Here is a 20255-nt window from a genome sequence, read left to right as displayed (position 1 = left end):
ATCGTCAGCTTTTGCACCTACACAAGTACAATATCTGATGCTGAATACAGGATTACAATAACTCCAGAAAAAAAAAAAAAAATATTAAAAAAAGGGGGGGGAAGGAAAAATCTGAAAAGTTTTCAAATTTTAAATTACGTTCAAAGGGGTGTTTTTTTATCGTTTTCTGTGTCACCTTTATTTATTAAAAATTATGTTCTACGTACTCAAACCATAAAATTCGGTTCAACTATAACTTTAGAATTTCCGATACACAGTTTCTCGTGCTGGAGATAATTTTTTTTTCTGTAGTGTTGCCATTGCTCACTTTTAAATCGTTGAGTTTGTTAATCAAAAATTCGTTACAAAATAAAAAGTTTACAAAATATAAATTGATAATAAAACGAATTCAAAATTCAAAATTTGGGCTTCGAGATGCCCATATTCGGATGGAAACGTTATTCAAAATTGGATGGCTCTAGGCAGCGTTGTTTTATCACAATGCGAGAAACATACATACATTTATGCAGCTTCTTCATTATTTAATTCTTTTAAATGTAAGACAGGGCGATAGTATTTGGTGGCAACAATTTGAAAAGTCAATCAGACATTTATAGTGAACAAACACAAAATGCCAAAACGAAAATAATAATTCTTCAGGGCAAATTGCCTCTTTGAACTAAAAATTACCAACAATGCACTCCTAAAAATTACCATTAAAAGTGTTCTAAGAAAATAAATAAAAGAAAATAGTAATCCATAACTATCGAATCCATTGGAGGAAACACAAAATAAATGCAAATATTTTAACAACAACTTATATAATTCGCTATAAATTGAATATCGCAATAAGAGCAATCATGCAATTGCTTTGGTTTAGTAATATTCATAAAAATCGTATTTTTATTCCATAGAGTAATACAGAGCAATCAATCAAGTAATAAGGTCTTAATATTTTCTTCATTTAAGTAGTCATGTTTCATATCCACCAAGATGTTTTCCTTTGTGTTCATACCTCGATTAAATGTTTGGCACAACTATCGAAGTTTCTCACTAGTGTCGACACTCCATAATCTTTTTTTATTTAATTTAAGGTTTCCATGTTTATATTTAAAGCGATAAAGTGAGTGCTCATGTATCAAATGTGACGATGATACAGTACTTACTTATACATGTAACTATGATTACACGCAATCTTAAATTTTACGGCATAGCTAGAAGGTTCGAACGCAATGCTTTTACTACGATGCAGTGTAAATCTAAACATGAATAATCATAACTATCCGACACCGAAAGGGAGAAGAATTCTCTAGAAGTTTGTATTTATAAACACATATGGAAAATGTATTATTCCTCTCAATTTTTTTTCATTAGCTTTGATCTCACGGAAAACTTTTTAAAAAGAATTTAATGTAGAAAAGGTTACAAAGTATATTCTGTGTTTTTATTCCTCTTATGTATCTTTCGATTGACGAAATAATATATTTAATAAAATATAACTTGTTATGCATAAAATTAAAATCATTAAAGGTGTCATGTTAGAAAAGTCAAATATTCTTATCGTTCAACCCAATTCTACCAGTGTTATCTAGGATACGAACGTGATGAATAAATCTTAACGGTTGCATAATCCTTTGATATACAGGTGTTATCAACTATTAATTACGAATGAAGGGGATACATGAACTGCAAATTCATTTTCGAATGTCACAGTGATTACTGCAAAGTGAAAAACACCAAATTTATTGCTGTGAAACACGAAAGCAAATTTGGAGAACTTCTGTTACGCTATATCTGAATTGAATGAATAGGACAACTCCTCAATTCCTAAATAGCAACTGCCTTTTAATATTCAGTCATCAGTCCTTCCTTTTATTTTGTAGCTTTCGAAATAGCTCTAATTATTATTATTATTATGTTAGAAGTTTTAGGCAAAAATTACATGATAAGTAAAAGAATGTAATTTCTCAAGATACATTTTAAGTTAGGACAAATCTGGAATACCTACCATTTTAATTTCCCCGGGAGAAAACTTTTACCGGAAACGATAATTTCAGATTTGAAGTTCATTTTGGAAGGTCTAGTTTTACAGTAAATTCTTTATATATTCAACTACGACCTGAATAAGAGCATTTGTTCTATCATCATGGAAAAATTAAATATTTATATGTCAGTGTTAAATAGAACAGTTTTTAGTTTCCTCATCGTTGCCACTTTCAACAAAATATTTAGTTTACACGTAAATATATTTTTTTTGTCATATCAGCAGCGGACGAATGATTTTAAATTTAAGGGAATTTCGTATCAAATTATGCTAATTTTTTTCTCTTTTTTCCACTTTGAATGAAATAACTAAACACAAGCTAAAATATTAAATTAACAAAACATTAGATTCTTTCAATGTAGCAGGAGCCAGACTAATTCTTTGTTCTCGTTTCTGGTAGAAAGTATTAAATTTTGCTGCAGTATCATCGTTCAACACGCATGTTTTGACAATGTACCCATATTTACGAGTCTCGAGGTGCTGATTACAAAACTAACGTTAAAACCGTAAGATTGACTCACGTTTTAGGAGTAACAAAATTCTTATTTATCTATCTCAGTGTAACTGTGAAAGCGAATACCGGTGAGCCTGTAGCAAGGTCACTGTAATGTGACAACATTTGTGGAATATGTGCAAAGTAATTATATTTGATAAGATTTACAAATGTAACTTTAATTATAAACATAAACAGCGCTCTGCAACCACGCCGCGAGAGAAGGTCAGGAATCGCAGCTACTCGAAACGGGCATAATCAGCTCTGAAGTAAGGAAAATTAACGTATAAAAAGCAAAAACGTTACTACTTAAAGGGCAGTGCACTCCAGTTCATTTACGTGACTAATTGTAATTGAAGTTAAAAATAAAATTACATGAGCAACGCATTCTTATCAGCATAGATGAAAGCGCTAGTCCTTGCGGTAAAAGCTACAGCAAATGTAAGTAAATGTTTCGATCACTTAGAAGATGATGTGAAAGTAACAGCATCTCATTGCATACAGACAAAGTTTCTGCCACTTTTTTAAACTAAAGAGTACCTGACTGTGAGTCATTTCACCGAAGTTCTCATGTAGCATATATTACATTACAAAATTCTGATGCATACACCGCATGACTTCCTTATACGGACTATTAAATTATATGCATTTTTCCCTGTATTTTATTTAAACTTATTTACTTAAATTTCATTAGAGATAGATTTCTCATTCAATTAATTCAGTTCTCATTTCGCGGCAAGGCAAAAGTGCATAAAAATTCAAAATATTTTCATTAAAAATTGAAAGATATAGAAAAACATAAAACACCAAATTCAGTTAAAACAATTTAAAAAATCATCTGATGTGTACACAACATGACTTAATTGTACGAAACATTAAATTATACGCACTTTTTCCCGCATTTTATTTAAACTTATCCTCGAGGAGGGGACATTAAACAGGTTCCCCAAGATCTGAGTATCCCTCAAACGGTCATTCATATTAATAACATCTACCACTTTTTACGCAATGAAATAATTAATAAATAGATAGTCTGGCCAAGGGCGACCGCAAGCAGGAACTGTATTCAAAGACGGTTTTCTATGATTGTCGAAAAAGAAAGAAAAAGTAAAGACCAACATAGGTTCTAGTCCTTCAGAGACCCATAGAAACTCGAATCAGACAATTTTCTGCTACCTGAAAGCTTCATGAGATGCTGTCGTCATGATGTTCAATGGAGCCAGGAGCAATCAGTCTATCGTTTACTGACGAGTCCAGATATAACATGAACTAGTTTTGATCTAGACAGAGCGGGTAAATCTCAAGTTGTCTTTCCTTATTTCTAAAAGACCCGTTTCCCAGAAGCGATATTTCGAAGTCTGGCGTGGAATCGTCGCAGATGGTTGCACCGAGTAACATATCATTGACCCAGGTTCTGTACTGCATCACAGAGGTAGAGATGAAGTTTTAAAATCACACGTAAACTATTTAAGAGTGTTTATTTGCTAATAACAGTCTGGCCAAGGGCCAAGTCTGGATAGTCTGGCCAAGGGCGACCGCAAGCAGGAACTGTATTCAAAGACGGTTTTCTATGATTGTCGAAAAAGAAAGAAAAAGTAAAGACCAACATAGGTTCTAGTCCTTCAGAGACCCATAGAAACTCGAATCAGACAATTTTCTGCTACCTGAAAGCTTCATGAGATGCTGTCGTCATGATGTTCAATGGAGCCAGGAGCAATCAGTCTATCGTTTACTGACGATTCCAGATATAACATGAACTAGTTTTGATCTAGACAGAGCGGGTAAATCTCAAGTTGTCTTTCCTTATTTCTAAAAGACCCGTTTCCCAGAAGCGATATTTCGAAGTCTGGCGTGGAATCGTCGCAGATGGTTGCACCGAGTAACATAGATTTATAAATAGCATCGTTCTAATGTAGGTATTTTGACACAAAATCGGACTTTTTCGGAAATAACATACCATTTTTTTTCATATTTCCATTCTACGAATCAAATTACGCCAAACTACCAAGTTTTGTAAAAATCGCAAGAGTAGTTTTTAAAAAATTAGATCTCAAAATTTTAGCTCCTCAATGTTAATTGAATCTCTCTTTTTTATTTAACTTATTTGATTCTTTCTTTCACATTTCGAAATTTAGGTTCATTCCAAATAAAATTCACTTATTTTTTATGATTTATTTTAAAAATTTGTATTTTTAAATAATTTTTATAAATTTTTCAAAAACATTTCTGAATTATAATTTATAAAAACTTTACAATCATTTTAAAATAGATGTATATCTATGCATACTTGCAAAAAATTACAAAATTTTATTCCAAATTTCCGAAGATATACGTTAATTTATATATTGATCCCTTTTTAATTTGGTATATTTATTCAAAGCGATAAAACATCTAATGTGGTTTACAGACTTTGCTAAAATTATTTGGAAGTAGAAACGAAGTCATTTTTTTTTCGCTCATGCACAATGTAGAAAGGTTGGAACGAGGTGCCTTTTTTCCACTCCGGCATAATGGAAGGGTAAGGAAAATTGGTTGCCACATATTAAGAAGTTCGCCAAGTGAATTATTCTTGGCGCAAACTGAAAAAATTTCACCAAGCTAAACTTTTGACATTCTTTGTAAATTTCGTAACAACAAAATTTAATATCTAGGTGTAATTTGAGTCGTAGAATCGAAATATGAAAAACATTGGTGTTATTTCCGAAAAAGTCCGATTTTGTGTCAAAATACCTATGTTAGAACAGTACGCTTACCTGGAGTGCAAGAGAGAAATATAGAGAGAATTTTTAGGAAGATTTTAAGAGGAACTATTCAAATTTGAAAGATTTTGCAGAGACAATAATGAAGATTATAAATACGAACAAAGATAGAGTTGGAATTAGGCACTGAGAGTCAGATTTCGGACATTATATGTTTTTTTTTTTTTTTTTTTTTTTTTGTTGTTGTTGTTTTGTTTTGCTCTTATTTTTTTTTTTTCTGGCTAGTTCCTTTTTTTATCATACGGCCGGCTTGTGCCGGCTAGGAAATCGGGGCTGTGCCCTTATAATAATAATAATATATAAGATATTTCTCCCACTTTCCTAGCGTGCCTTCGTGGTGTAGTGGTTCTGCACTCTGGGTCCGTGGTTCGATTCCCGGTGAAGGCGTTGCTAATTTTTCAATTCTCCTGCTTCCAAATAGCCTAGTGTCTCTACAGTGGCGCCCAAAGGGAGTATATAAAGAATTTCTCCCACTTTCCTAGCGTGCCTTCGTGGTGTAGTGGTTCTGCAAGCTGGGCCGGCATTACAGAGGTCAGTGGTTGGATTCTCGTTGAAGGCGTTGTTAATTTTTTATCTAATACATATCCTAAGTCGCGCTTTCGAGGCATGAAAAACGCAATTTGGAATTTGTCATTCGGCCCAGTAGAACGGGAAATATAGAATTCTCTGTCTCTCTCTCTTTTTTTTTTTTTTTTTCAGTGTACCTTTTCGATTCCAGCTTATAGAGGTTAGATAAATAAATTCACATATTAATTTAATTCATACGGAAATAATTTATAGTCTAATGATTTGAGACTAATTTCATATATTTGTATATTTGTCAGTTCAGAAGTTGGCTTTCTCTTTTATGTTTCTCCATATCCCTACCAGCTAACCAGCAGGTGGAAAATCCATCTGTCTTCTTTTTTTGCATTCGTTTTACACTTCTCTTGTATACGTAGACGTGGTATTTTTTGTACGAAATTTGTTTCTGAACAGCACTGGTCTGTCTAGGGATGTTCGAACAGCTCTCATATTCTTGTTAGCTTTTTTTTTACAATAGTTTTTTTTTTCATTTGCATTACCGATTTCGGTATTTTGTGTTAATTCGTTATTCCGAAATTGAATACGGTACTTAAATTTGCTTTGATTACATTGTGAATTACATTAACGCAGCTTACAGCGTATAATTTGGGTCTTGATGCTTGCACTTAACTTGTTGCTTCTTTAAATTATTTAAATTTACATATATATGCATACATATACTCTCGTTTTCTCTACATATATATATAACAATAAAAATACTTTTAATATTTTATTCGTTTAAAGGAATATTCGATTTTTATTTTACTTTTGACTTTAATTTATCTACTCTTACCTACTAAGACTTTGTAAATTGAGTTTATGTAGACTTCAAATTGTACATCTTATTTATCTTTATCTGCTTTCTTAATTTTTACTTGCATTAAATATTGCATTAATATAATATTGGATAATATTGAATAATAATTCTTGTATTAAATATTGGAATTTTAATAGGAGTATTCCCCTTCTTATGATGCATATATACATAAACAAAAGTATAGAAATTTCAAAATTAAAAATATAAATTATGAACATAGAGCAAAAGGCTGAGAAATTAATTAAATAATCAAAAGATAATAATTAAATCAAAAGGTGGTAGCTAACTGTCTAAAAGGAAAAGCATAAATCAAATCCGAAACAAACTCGAAAGCAAAAATTTTGGGTTGTAGATAATTTCAGTTATTTTGCTTTTGTATTAATTCTGATTTCTACTCTTTCTGTTGTCTATTTAGCCACCTCGCTCTGATTTGATTATTGTATATATGAATGAAAATGAAAATAGGAAACTGGAAAAAAAAAGAAAAGAAAAGAAAAAGAAAAAGAAATCACTGTTTAATCTACTTGCTACAGGCATCAGCAAGTAAAAACTGAAGGATTAGTTAATTTGCCCACACAGCTGTGAGTAGAACATTTCAGGGCTTTAAACTGTAAAAGCATAAAATAAAATAAAAAAATTTTTAAAAATCTGAAAGGTTTCAGATTTTAAATTACGTCCAAAAGGGCTTTTTTAACATTTTGTGGGTTACTTTTATTTATTACATATTATATTCTTCACACTTAAACCGTAAAATTCAGTTCAACAGCAATATCGCAAAATAACTTTAAAATGAGCATATCTTTAGAATTTCCTATACTCAGTCTCGCGCGCTGGAGATGAAAATGTTTTTTTCTGTACAGCGTTGCCATTGCTCGCTTATAATTCCTTGAGTTAGTTAATAAAAAATTCGTTAAAGTTTTGCAAAATATGAAATCGCTAATAAAACAAATTCCAAATCTCAAATTTGGGCTTCCAGATGCCCATATTTGCAGAGAGATTACGTTATTCAAAAGTTAACGGCTCTAGATACCGTTTTTTATAACATTGCGAGAAACATACATACATTTATGCAGATTCGTCATTATTCATTTCTTTAAAAATAATACAGGGCAATAATATTTCGTGGCAACAATTTGAAAATTGAAACAGCGCTTGTAGTGAATCAAAGCAAAATGCCAAAACGAAATTAATAGTCCTTCTGGACAAATTGCCCCTTTGAACTAATAAATAAAATAAATAAAATTAAAAGTTAAGTTGGATTTTAAGACTTTTCGCAGCTTATGTTCCAGATCCAGTCAATATTCTAAGAATCGTAATTTATTCACATTTGGATGTGTTAAAATTCAATCAAATGCAGTCAGTAAACACAGATTAGTTCAGTTGAAAGTTATTTGAACACAGACTGTGGTTTGGCTTGATGATGAGAATTGTGAGAATACACTTCTCTATGCGTCTTTTTTACCTTTTATTTTTCCTCAACAAGCCTGGTCTTCCCAAAAGACCCTAAATTAGTTTGTCGTCTCCTATTCACTAAAAAATTCTAAAAGTCAAAATCGACAAATTATCCTCAGCTTCGGATTCTGCCATCTCTTTCAGCTCCTAATTCTGCATTTTAAATAAGTTGAATAAGCAAAAATACTTTCCTAATAGCAAAGCAGATAAATATCCAATTGAAATTCAAAGAAATAAGCTAACTCTGTTGACATGAATACCCTCAGTTTGAGAGAAAAACAAGGAACTAAGCTAAACCTTTTGAATCATTCTTTGCTTGAAGGAATCAACTAAGTAATGCATATAATGCTAATGAATTGATTCTAATATTAGAAGTATCTGCCATACGAAAACAATCTAAGTAATTGAAACTTGGTACTTACATTTGCTTCGTTTGTAGATAAAAGGAGGAGAAAGGTAATCAATATACATAAAATAAGCGAAGTATATTTAAAGAGGCTGGTATGAGAAAAGTTTAAAAAATTAGTAACAGAAAATCAATGACTGTTAAATGCGGATATGCTACTGATACAAATATTAAAAATATACATAATCTGATCAAAAGGAAATTAAAAAACAGTTTTTAAAAATTTACATGTCGCTTTATATATAATGATATTTATATCGCTTCTATTTCCAATAAAGTACAATTATATGCATTTAAAAGCTCACTCTGTGAATCGGGAGCTAGTTATGGTAGTTCCAGGATGGTATTCTATTTTTCTAGCATTTTCATCAGAAACTACAACATTAATTACAGTTTACTTATGTTTTCATGAAACAACTACTGCATTATTTCCATTTTACTTATATTTTCTACTATATTATTCCATTTTACCTATATTTTTTACTACATTAATTCCATTTTACTTATATTTTCTATTACAGTAATTTCACTTTACTTATATTTTCACAAAAAATACTATATTATGTATAGTATTTTTTATGAATATTTCGTAAAATATTTCATAATATATTTCATATTTTTTACGTATATTTCATAAAAAATACTCGTACTATATTATGTATATGTTTACATTCAAAACACTTAATGCTTTTAAATAATTTTAATTTAAAATTCATAACTTTTAATAAACATAAAAATTTTATTTCTATCTACGCATGACAAAAAATACAATAAATATTAAATTTTTCTTTTAATGCTTTTAATTTAACGAAACCCTTGGCTGCCAATTTTTTTTTATATATTTTATTTTCACAAGATACTATCTGATGACCGTTGATGTTACGCTATTCACTTACACTTCGCTCTATATACAAATGCACTGAAGAGCCAAAACATCATGACCAAATACACAATAACAAGTCGCGCGATATTGTTTTTTTGCTTATTACGTGCTCCGCCCTTAGGCACTACACGGGAAGGGAGGGATGCCCCGTGGAGGACTTTTTTTAAGCTAAACTGACTCGTATTCATGTTACACATGAGGAAAAGCACGAAAACGCCCATGCAGCCTGCCCGTTTGCCGAGACTCGAACCCCGGACCGAACTACAAGTGTTCAGAGGCTTTTACCACTCGGCCGCTAATAAGCCTGTCGCGCGATATTTGGCTTGTAAATCAACTGCAACTCGTCTTGGCATGGATTCCGCGAGTTATTGATAGATGACTGGAGACAAGTTGTACCAAATTTCTAACCAGCGGTCACGCAAATTCGAGATATACCGACATGTGTTATTCCGAAATGGTCGTGTATGGGCTCTGAGCGTCCGCTTCATGACATCCCAAATGGGCTCCATGTTGTTACGATCCGGTGAGTTAGGTGGCCAGGATGTTAATTGGAATTCATCCTGATGGTCCTTGAACCACTCCAACACAATTCGAGCCTTCTGACGTGGGGCGTTGTCCTACTGGAAATTCCATTTCCAGTTGGGAAGACAGACGCCATATGAGGGTGCAACTGATCCGCAATTATGTTCAGAGAGTCCGCCGCTTTTATGGCCTGTTCTACCACAACTAAGGGTCCTAGAGCCATCCATGAGTACGTACCCCAGAGCATAATACTACCACCACCATCCTGTATATGACTTGTTTCACGGGGAGGGGAAGCAACTATTCTCCTGAACGATTGCGTACCCTGCCACGACTATCGATGTGATGAATAAGAAATCTTGATTCATCCGACCAGGCAATTGTCTTCCACCTATCTACGGTCCAGCGTCGATGTTCCCGGTTCCCCTGTAGGTGTAGTTGATAATGACGGTTGGTCAACAGAAACACACGAGTGAGTGGGACCTCTGCTTCGCAATACCATATCCAACAGCGCCCGCTGAACTGCGTATTTCGAAACACTTGCACTTGGACCTGCATCGTATTAGGCTGTCAAGCTGAGCCACTGACTTGTGCTGAATTTGCTATACCAAGCGAGGCAGTCTCCGAGGTCATTTTTTTATGACGAATGGATGATCCAACACCTAAGCGTCTACTATTGGTTTCACTGTCGTTTATTCAGTTTGCATACATACTAACAACGGCAGATCGTGAAACATCTATCAGTTGTGCAGTTTCAGAAATTTAGAAGTACTCGTTCCGAGTCTTCAGGCCATTAAAATCTGCCCTCTGTCGAATTCGCTTACCTTTGCCATCACTCGCAAAAGTAAATACTAGAATGATTCCTTACCTTCTCCAGCAGCATCTAAATATTATTCCCACTTAATCACGTGCCCCTCACGTCATTCAGATGAGTTCACTGAAAATATGGGGATGGCCGAAATGTTTTGGATCGTTAGTATATACATATAGGGTAAAAAGTTACATAAGCTCTTTGAATACAAAAGCATTATTTTCTATACCAATTCCAATCTTTTAAAATTTGGTCTAATATTGAGATTGTAATAAGTATGTATTTTAATTCTATTTTTAATTCTGAATTTGTTATTCATACTGAAATTATATTACCTCGTAGTGAAATAAAAAAAATCGCTTGCTAAAACGCTCTTTCTCTCAGTTTCTGAAATGCCGTCTTTATTTTATTGTGCAGCTTTCTGATAGATTTATTTATGACATGACTATCAGTTATTTTTTAAACTGGCTTAAATACTTTTTTTTTCAAATTTATTAAATTAATTATTATAAGTTATTAAAAAAAGCAGTGCATTCTGTAAAAGCTGATGAAGAAATGGAATTTTTATAATCCTTCTATTTGTTTTCTCATCTCCCATTGATTTGAACCGTGATTTTCTATTTTTCCCTCTTCCTCTTTTTTCTATGTTTACGAACTAAGAAAGGTAAAAAAAAACTTTCTTAGTTAGTCTTTCTTTCTTTAGATTTAAAAGACTCAAAAATTAATTTTAATTTCATTCCTGAAAGTATATAAAGGCCACTAAAAATAATAAAAACAAATAATTTCTAGTTTACATCAATGTTACTTAGCTACTCATTTTGAAAATGTCATTAAAATAAAAGTGCTTCGCCATATATAATTGTATATATGTTCTGTAAAGTGTGTATTAATGATACGAATTTAAATTGTAAAACATCCTTTTAAATCAAAAGGAATAAAAGGAATTTGAATGAATAAGGAATAAGCTGAAAATGAAATGAAACAGAATGAAATAAGGAGCTTAACTTATTGCAAAACTCTCTTTGCTGAAACTGACAACTGGGGTTTGCGTTTTATTCCTACAGACCTAATAAAATTAGATGAAGCTGACATGTATAATGTGCAAGGTTAGTGAGCGAGGCCAGTCGCTTAATAAATAAACAATGATAAATTGAGAAAATTTAATTGAAATTTCTCCGAAAAAGTATGTTAAGACTTTCCCCTTTTTTGATAAATTGCCCATCCTAAACTAATAAAATGAGATTTTTGTCCTTTTTCACAAAAACTAAGAAAATGTTATATAACGGAGCTTGCTTTTACTTTTAATTAACTGGTGCTTACATTGAGTTTTTCTTTCTTGGCCTGATGTTAATAATGTTTTTAATATTTTTGTTTCTGGCACACAAAAAGGCCTTTGATATTTCAGGGGAAATTTCCTTGCTATTTCTTATATATGCAGATATAGTTTCTAAACCTTACGTAAATTACATTTAAAAGCATTTGTAAGAACTTCAAAATATTAACCTAATCACCTATGTTTAACTGAAGCTGAATTCTACAAAGAATCGTGATTCTACTTTACGAAATAATGTAACATAAATAAGAATAATTATGTAGTTTGTGTCTTAACTGTCTCAGTACCACTCATTATATGCGAAATCACTTTAACTATTAAATCATCAAACATTCTGCATTTCGTTTTAAGTTCTACTTGTGACGGAGTGGATAATACTGCTGAACGCTGGTAGTTCAACCATGAATTGAATCCTGACGAATGGACTGGTTGCATAGTGTCTTCGTGTTTTTTTTTTTTTTTTTTTTTTTGTCAAGTGCAATGTATATACTATTCGATTTCCTTTAAAAGGTAATCAACGAAGGCATTGATGTCCTCCGGATTTCGCTAAGTGTAATGTAAATATTATTAAATTTCCTTTAAAATATCGTCCACGAAGATATCTTATCCTAAGGCAAATGCACTATTGTAATTTGTCATATTCAAACAAACATAAGCATTTCGTTACATTGCATAAAACTACATTTAGAAAATCCTGGTGTACGTCTACGTGTATGCGTAAAAAGGGAAAAATGGTTCATTTTCTTATTATTTTAGTTAGCAAGTTCTTGCGTATATCTTTTCTGAAATACGTAAAGATTATGTTTCTAAGATTTATATGGACGATAATTTTAAACAAGAGGAAATTAGGCATGGTTTCACGACTGGCGCATTTAATTAAAAATAATACGCAAAGTGAACACAGAAATAGAAATATTCATTTTATTTGCATGCGAAAAACTAAAAAATTATTTTTCAAAATGTATAATGAAAAGATAATATGAAGGGTTTTTAAAAGCTATTACTACCTTAACTTCAGCATGATGTAACAAAACGCATTGAAAACGCAATCAGTTGTTTCTTCAAAAAAGACACTAAACATTAATGATACTACAGAACCAGATACGAAACCCAGTTAGTATGCTTTTAAAACTGAATTTAAATTTTATTAAAAATATAACGAAATTATATACTCAATTTTAACCCCTTCTCAGCTCAGTAAAAATTTTAAAATGGGTAATTTCATTTCATAAATCCCCCCCCCAAAAAAAACTGCATATTTAGACAAAACACATGTAAAAAATTACTTCTTTATTTCTTAGTTTACTTTATAGGAAACTTCCCGAAGAAACTAATTTTCTATGAATACTCCTGGAATAGAATGTAACAGAAGGCTTTCTAGACCTGCAGAGGAAACCACAAGAATTCTCCACAAGATACATTATTCCAGACACGCAACACAATATCAAAAACAGAAACAAATAAATGTGTAGTACGGAATTGGACACACTCTGCAGACAAGTCGGTATGAGTTACCGTCGCACGTGCGCCGCCTCCAAGAACCTTCCCCAGTATAATAGTTTTTCTCAACTACGTACTTTTATACGAACTGCAAACACGATATTCGACGTTGGGCATACTCTATCGTAATCTAATGTTACAAACGCAGTAGAGTTCATGGCGAACTTACCTATGTGTGGAAGAAAAACGTACTAGAATGGTTTTCAGATGGAAAATTTTCAATTGGTTTGATAAAAATATGGATGATTCAGTACCTTAAATGAAAACAAAAATTAGGTATTAAATAGCTGTAGATAATCGAAACTGAGCGGATATTATTACGTTTTAATAGTTAATGAGATTTTAGGACAAGATTCGGCAATTCGCGTTTTGAGAAATATTTTATGTCCGTGGATTATTTGAAAATATGACGAATATCACTAAAAGTACCTATATAAGGGAATTCGCACTTCGTTTAGAACGTTTTAAGAGAAAATGACTCGATTTTACGTTAAACGGAGAGGACAAACATATAAATGTTCATTCAGCTGCTCCTTTGTTGAAGTTTGAACTGCGAACCAATTACCAATGTTCTGCAGTCTGATTTATCACATCGGATCAAGTAACAGTCCAAGTGCTTATTCGGTTATTGGTGGACCACGCTGATTACAGAATGAATGTCTAGCAATGATGATGAGGTGTGAATTATTTCAAATAGTAATATACTTTATAAGAATTATACTTGCCATATTTTACAAAAGTTTGATAACTGAAAACAAGTGCGTGTTAATTGTAGATAACCGGTCTTTTGCTATGATATTTTGTTGAAAAGGTTTGCTCAAAATTTGACGATACTGACAAAACATAATATCAAGATCAGTTATTAAATAGCATATGCATGATCAATAATTGCCTTTTATTTAGTATTTACATGGTGTCTAATAAACTTGGATATTTTATAAAAGAATTATTTAAAAAAAGATAAAAATCTGAAAGGTTTCAGATTTCAAATTACGTCCAAAGGGGCGTTTTTTAACGTTTTGTCTGTTACCTTTAATTATTAAATATCAGGTTCTTCGCACAGAAACCATAAAATTCAGTCCAAGAGCAATATCGCAAAATAGTTTTAAATTGAGCATATCCTTTAGAATTTCCGATACGGAGTCTCACGCGACGGAGATAGAAATGTTTTTCTGCACAACGTTGTCAATGCTCGCTTGGAAATCCTTGAGTTTGTTAATCAAAAATTCGTTAAAGATTTACAAAATATGAAATTAATAATAAAACAAATTCAAAATTTCAAATTTGGGTTTCCGCATGCCATGTTCGCAGTAGGATTACGTCATTCAAAATTCGATGACTCTATGTACCTTTTTTTATCACAATGCGAGAAACTTACAAACATTTATGCAGAATTTTTATTATGTAATTTCTTCAAATATTATGCAATTCTGTAACATTTGGTGGCAACAGTTTGAAAAATGAAACGGACATTTATAGTGAACCAACATAAAATCGCAGAACGAAAACAATAGTCCTTCAGGGACAAAGCCCCTTTGGCCTAAAAACAAATAATGTATCGTATCAGAGCATGGTTTGCGCGAAAAATCGGACCAGAGAGGTAGACATTCTTTTTGATAGAAAATTTAGTTCAAATTTTTTCACGCTGGTGCGCTAATTAGTGTAATAATGTACGAATAGAATGCGAAGAATAAAGTTATATGGCATTAAATTCATGCACATTAGTGATAACATTGAAATAATAATAGTTTAATGTGGAATCTAACATGAGTTCTTACTTGTATTACATCCTTTTTACAGAATTTGCAGCTTTGGGATATAAATGATACAGCGCCATCTAGAGATTAAATTATGAAAAAAAATTTACTTATATTTTCATAGTAATAACAATTATAATGTTTATAATGGTTGTAGTAAACATAATTATAATGTTTCAGTAATAATTAATGTAATAATAGTTATAGTGAACATAGTTATAATGTTTTATAGAAGTGGATATATTATAACAATATATCCACTTCTATGAAACGTTTTTAAGTATTTTTTCACAGAAGTGGATTTATGTTTTGTAGTTAAGGAAAATATATTTAGATTTACTTTTTATACGAATACAATAACTCACTACTTGATTTACGAGGAAAAAAATACGCTTACCTTAGAAGGTATTTCGAAATTTCACGGAGGAATGTGCTCAGCGTTTTATTTAGCTGTTAACCTTTTAACTCTCATGCCCGAGATAATCTTGGGCACAGCACTGGTGTTCGAAAATGTCACGCCCGAGTATTACTCGGGGTAATTTTTTTTTTTTTTTTTTTAGTGCATCGTATTGTTATACCCGAATATATATCGGGAGACGTTTATTTCGGCTTCATCTCTTTGTCAAACCCGACTGTATTTCGAAAAAAGTTAATGTGCGCTCAGTTCAATAGATGACAGCACTTTACTGAAGATTTCAAAGGTTAGAAGTTATTTGGTTCAAGGTGCATGGGATCTTTTTGTTGTAAAATAGCGTCCAGTTCTTTGAAACGTTATATAGATGATTTAGATTCTTCAACCGAAGATGAAGGATGTGTGTTTGATGAGCAGTATTAATGATACTTCCATGGTCAGCCTCAAAAATAAAAAATGGCGATATACTCAAGCCGAAGATTGTTTCTAATTACGGTCTAACTATGGGTGGTGTAGAACGCTGTGATCAGGAAATATCCTTTCATACAACAATCCGAAAACGTCAGAAAAAATATTATAAAAAGATATTTTTACATTTACTAGACAAGGTACTCTGGAACTCATATTTGCTCTATAAAAATGTAGTTGGGAAACGTATTACATTTTTAGAATTTCGAATCCAAGTTGTAGAAGAGCTTTTACATAAATATGATGATGCAGCTTCTGGACAAAAGAATGTTGGCAGACCACCTACAATACATAACCCTGCCCGTCTTACTGAACGACATTTTATATCCCATTTTCCTCCTATTCCTGCGAAACGTGAGCCTACAAGACAGTGCAAAGTGTGTTGTTCGAAAAAGGATAAAAATGGGGAAAAGATAAGGAAGGAATCACGATTCTGGTGTAGTGATTGTGGAGTTGGTTTGTGCTTGGAAAAGTGTTTCCAGTTGTACCACACAAGACTGAATTACTAGACTACTAATAGGTATTCACTTATATTTATTTATGTTTTAGAAAATAGTTAATTTTTTTCATTTTTAGAAAATAATGCTCCACTAGAAGCGAACTTTGCAACTGCCATGTTGAGTGACAGCCGCCTCAAAGAAAATATGCAGTGGCTACAGAACTTTAAAAATTTTACCCATGTAAGTCAAAATATAAATTTTTAACTACTTAAGTATATTTTATTTTGTACTAAACATTTGGTTTTTGCAATAAAAAATTTGACAATTTATGTACCCAAATCATCAGAATAACTTGACAGTTAAAGGGTTAAATATTTAGTTTTAGTTTATGTACATAAAAAGCTGCTTTTAGTCAAGTTTTAGTATTTACCAATATTTTCTCTACTTTTTGTTAATTAATTTATAAAACACATTAGAAAATAATTTAAATCTAAATTATATATTTATATATTATTTTTTTTAAGTTTGGAAAGGATGCGGAGTGATCTTTTAGCGATGGTGCAAAGTGGGCATTGGGCAAAAAACGTTGAGAACTTCTGATTTAATATTTTGTTCGAGAGCCTAAATTGGAGTTGCACTTTAGATACAAAATTCAACCATAGGATCAAAAGGAATGAAAAGAAAACACAGAAGAGCAGTCAATTTCAACTTGACGCAGACTTTTATCACATCTGAAAAACCTATTTCCTGTACGAAAATAGTGTAACCTATAAAAGCTGTGATTATTTCTCAGAGTGCCCACAGCTAAAGAAAATATGAAGTCAATGACGTTTTGGGAAAATATCTAGTACTATCTGTCCGAAAATGAAAAACAAGGCAAAAAAGTACAGAAACAAAAATAGTGAACGTAGCAATGTTTTCTTCCTTTGAATATGAATGTCATATTATTGACGACATAATTTGTTTTCTACAATCTGTGATATACACCAGTGATTCTAAACCTCCTTTTCTTCACGGTACATTTTAATAATTAAAATTGGCAACATTTTGAAAATAAAATAAATTTATTTCGTTAAATGATTGATGTACTTATAATATATTGTTGCGTGAGTACGGGTTCGTTTGAAAAATGAACAAAATTTATTATTATCACTACACAAAAAGGCTTAATTTTCCTCAGATATTCGTTCAGTATTACAATATCTCACAGTAGTTATCTTTTAACTACTCAAATGTTCAGCAGAACTTAATTCAAAACAGCTACAGATAGCTAATCCGCGAATTCGCTGCAGTCAACAAGAGCAGTTTTCTAAACAAACTCTTAAAACAACAACAAACTAACTAAAATAACAACGAATTGAGAGGTTCTCCTCCTTTTATAAGATTTTAAATTGCGTGCGAGAAATTTCTGGAACTTTCTCGAAATCAAAAAGAGATATTTATTTATTAAATGTTAAATGCACTTGCTCTTGTAATTTTAATTTGCCGGCTTAGCTTTCCTTTAATATTTATCCCGCGCTACACTGCACGGGAAATAAAACAATTTAATTTATAATGCAACTAACATTAGCTATAAATACCAAATCCGTAACAATATTTTCATTTGAAAGACATTTTTGCCTCAGATCTGTACGTAAGGAAAGAATAAAGGGCTGCTTTTTCCAAAATGGATCATAAAATGGATTTGAAATGCATTTAGAAGAGATTTATGTCTCTTGACGTACTTGTCCATGTATCTCGCATAACTCAAGAATGAGTAGCCGTAGAATTTTGAAATTTTGTATAAGAGACATGTAGTTGTACACCGTCCATTTTCGTTGCAATCGGCAGCACCAATCCTAAATATATACATGTCATATTTTGGCAGTCGAGCACATACATAAAGCTTAGATATAATTAAGACACAATAACACGCCGAATAAATACTAATTCAGAAGTCAAACAACAAAAATCAGCGTTATATTTACAAAATTTAAACAGGACTAGTTTCGATGGTTTTACCGAACCTATACCTTCAGCTGCAAAACCGCAAATGAACCAGATAGGAAATAATGATTAGATAAGATAAGAAAGCCTGGACAAGAATCAGCAAGTGGCGCCATCTGTTGGTGAAACCAGAACTAAAACATAATTTCTTTGAAGGCCGAAGGCAAATTTGGATTGGAATTAGGATCGTTAACTAGAACAGAAAGATTTTTATGAATGTGAAATGCCTCTAGAAAATCCAGTTCTCCAATGGAAGATGTTTTTTGAATAATTTTGGCAGCAGAAAAACTGAAAGTGTGGTTTTCGGACCAACAATGTTGACCAACAATGCAACAGAAGACTTCTGTGTTTCCTTTTTTCTAACATATGCCTCATGTTCCTTGACGCGAAATTTTAAGGCTCTCTTAGTTTGGCCAATGTAAATTAAACCACACTGGTAAGGAATCCTATAAATACCCCAGGAATTCATATCCGGAATGGGGTCCTTGAGTATGGAACTCGAAATTTTATTGATGGGAGAATAAACAACCCGAAAGTTAAATTTCTGCAAAATATGTGCAACTTTATAGCTAATTGATGGAAAGAAGGGAATGACAACAGAAATTGTATAATCTCCTAAAACAAGAGTGTGGCTTTTAGTGTGTTGAGATGAGAATTTTTTAACTGCTTGATTAATAATGTTGGGTGGAAAGCCCCTGTCAATAGCTATTGCTTTTAAATAATTTAGTTCTTCATCAAGGGCTAGTTTGGAGGAGCACACTCTTGTTTTAGGAGATTATAAAAATTCTGTTGTCATTCCCTTCTTTCCATCAATTAGCTATAAAGTTGCACATATTTTGCAGAAATTTAACTTTCGGGTTGTTTATTCTCCCATCAATAAAATTCCGAGTTCCATACTCAAGGACCCCATTCCGGATATGAATTCCTGGGGTATTTATAGGATTCCTTGCCAGTGTGGTTTAATTTACATTGGCCAAACTAAGAGAGCCTTAAAATTTCGCGTCAAGGAACATGAGGCATATGTTAGAAAAAAGGAAACACAGAAGTCTTCTGTTGCTCAACATTGTTGGTCCGAAAACCACACTTTCAGTTTTTCTGCTGCCAAAATTATTCAAAAAACATCTTCCCTTGGAGAACTGGATTTTCTAGAGGCATTTCACATTCATAAAAATCTTTCTGTTCTAGTTAACGATCCTAATTCCAATCCAAATTTGCCTTCGGCCTTCAAAGAAATTATGTTTTAGTTCTGGTTTCACCAACAGATGGCGCCACTTGCTTATTCTTGTCCAGGCTTTCTTATCTTATCTAATCTTTATTTCCTATCTGGTTCATTTGCGGTTTTGCAGCTAAAGATGGTGGTTCGGTAAAACCATCGAAACTAGTCCTGTGTAAATTTTGTAAATATAACGCTGATTTTTGTTGTTTGACTTCTTAGATATGATATTAGGAATGATAACACAGAAGAGGTTAGCTGCTTTGGTTCCACATGTTTATTCAATTCAAATGGAAATCATTATTCTTTTAGATTCCTCAAGATTACATATGCGATAATAATTTAGACTAAAATGCGATTAACTTTAAGTTTATTGCGTCATAGTATTCAAACAAAGAAGACAGACGAGAAGAGCG

The 20255-nt window shown here is 32.3% G+C and overlaps 1 protein-coding gene and 1 long non-coding RNA gene across 3 annotated transcripts in view; one reads left to right on the top strand and one right to left on the bottom strand.

Annotated features, from left to right (window-relative positions):
• LOC118198837 (ankyrin repeat and fibronectin type-III domain-containing protein 1-like) overlaps window positions 1-20255 on the bottom strand; it is a 1134269-nt gene that overhangs the window by 797288 nt on the left and 316726 nt on the right. The window lies entirely within an intron of this gene.
• Window positions 1-20255, top strand: part of LOC146997975 (uncharacterized) — a 131074-nt gene that overhangs the window by 97980 nt on the left and 12839 nt on the right. For both annotated transcript variants that reach the window (XR_015040184.1, XR_015040183.1), the window contains exon 2: window positions 16777-16880. This is a non-coding gene — a long non-coding RNA (uncharacterized LOC146997975). The remainder of the gene's footprint in view (window positions 1-16776; window positions 16881-20255) is intronic.

The sequence above is a fragment of the Stegodyphus dumicola genome, chromosome 3, assembly GCF_044657685.1.
Source record: "Stegodyphus dumicola isolate Sdum_Otavi_A_Nest chromosome 3, ASM4465768v1".
Taxonomy (NCBI): Eukaryota; Metazoa; Arthropoda; class Arachnida; order Araneae; family Eresidae; genus Stegodyphus; species Stegodyphus dumicola.
The sequence above is the reverse complement of the archived record's forward strand: the minus strand, read 5'-3'. Positions and strand labels throughout refer to the sequence as shown.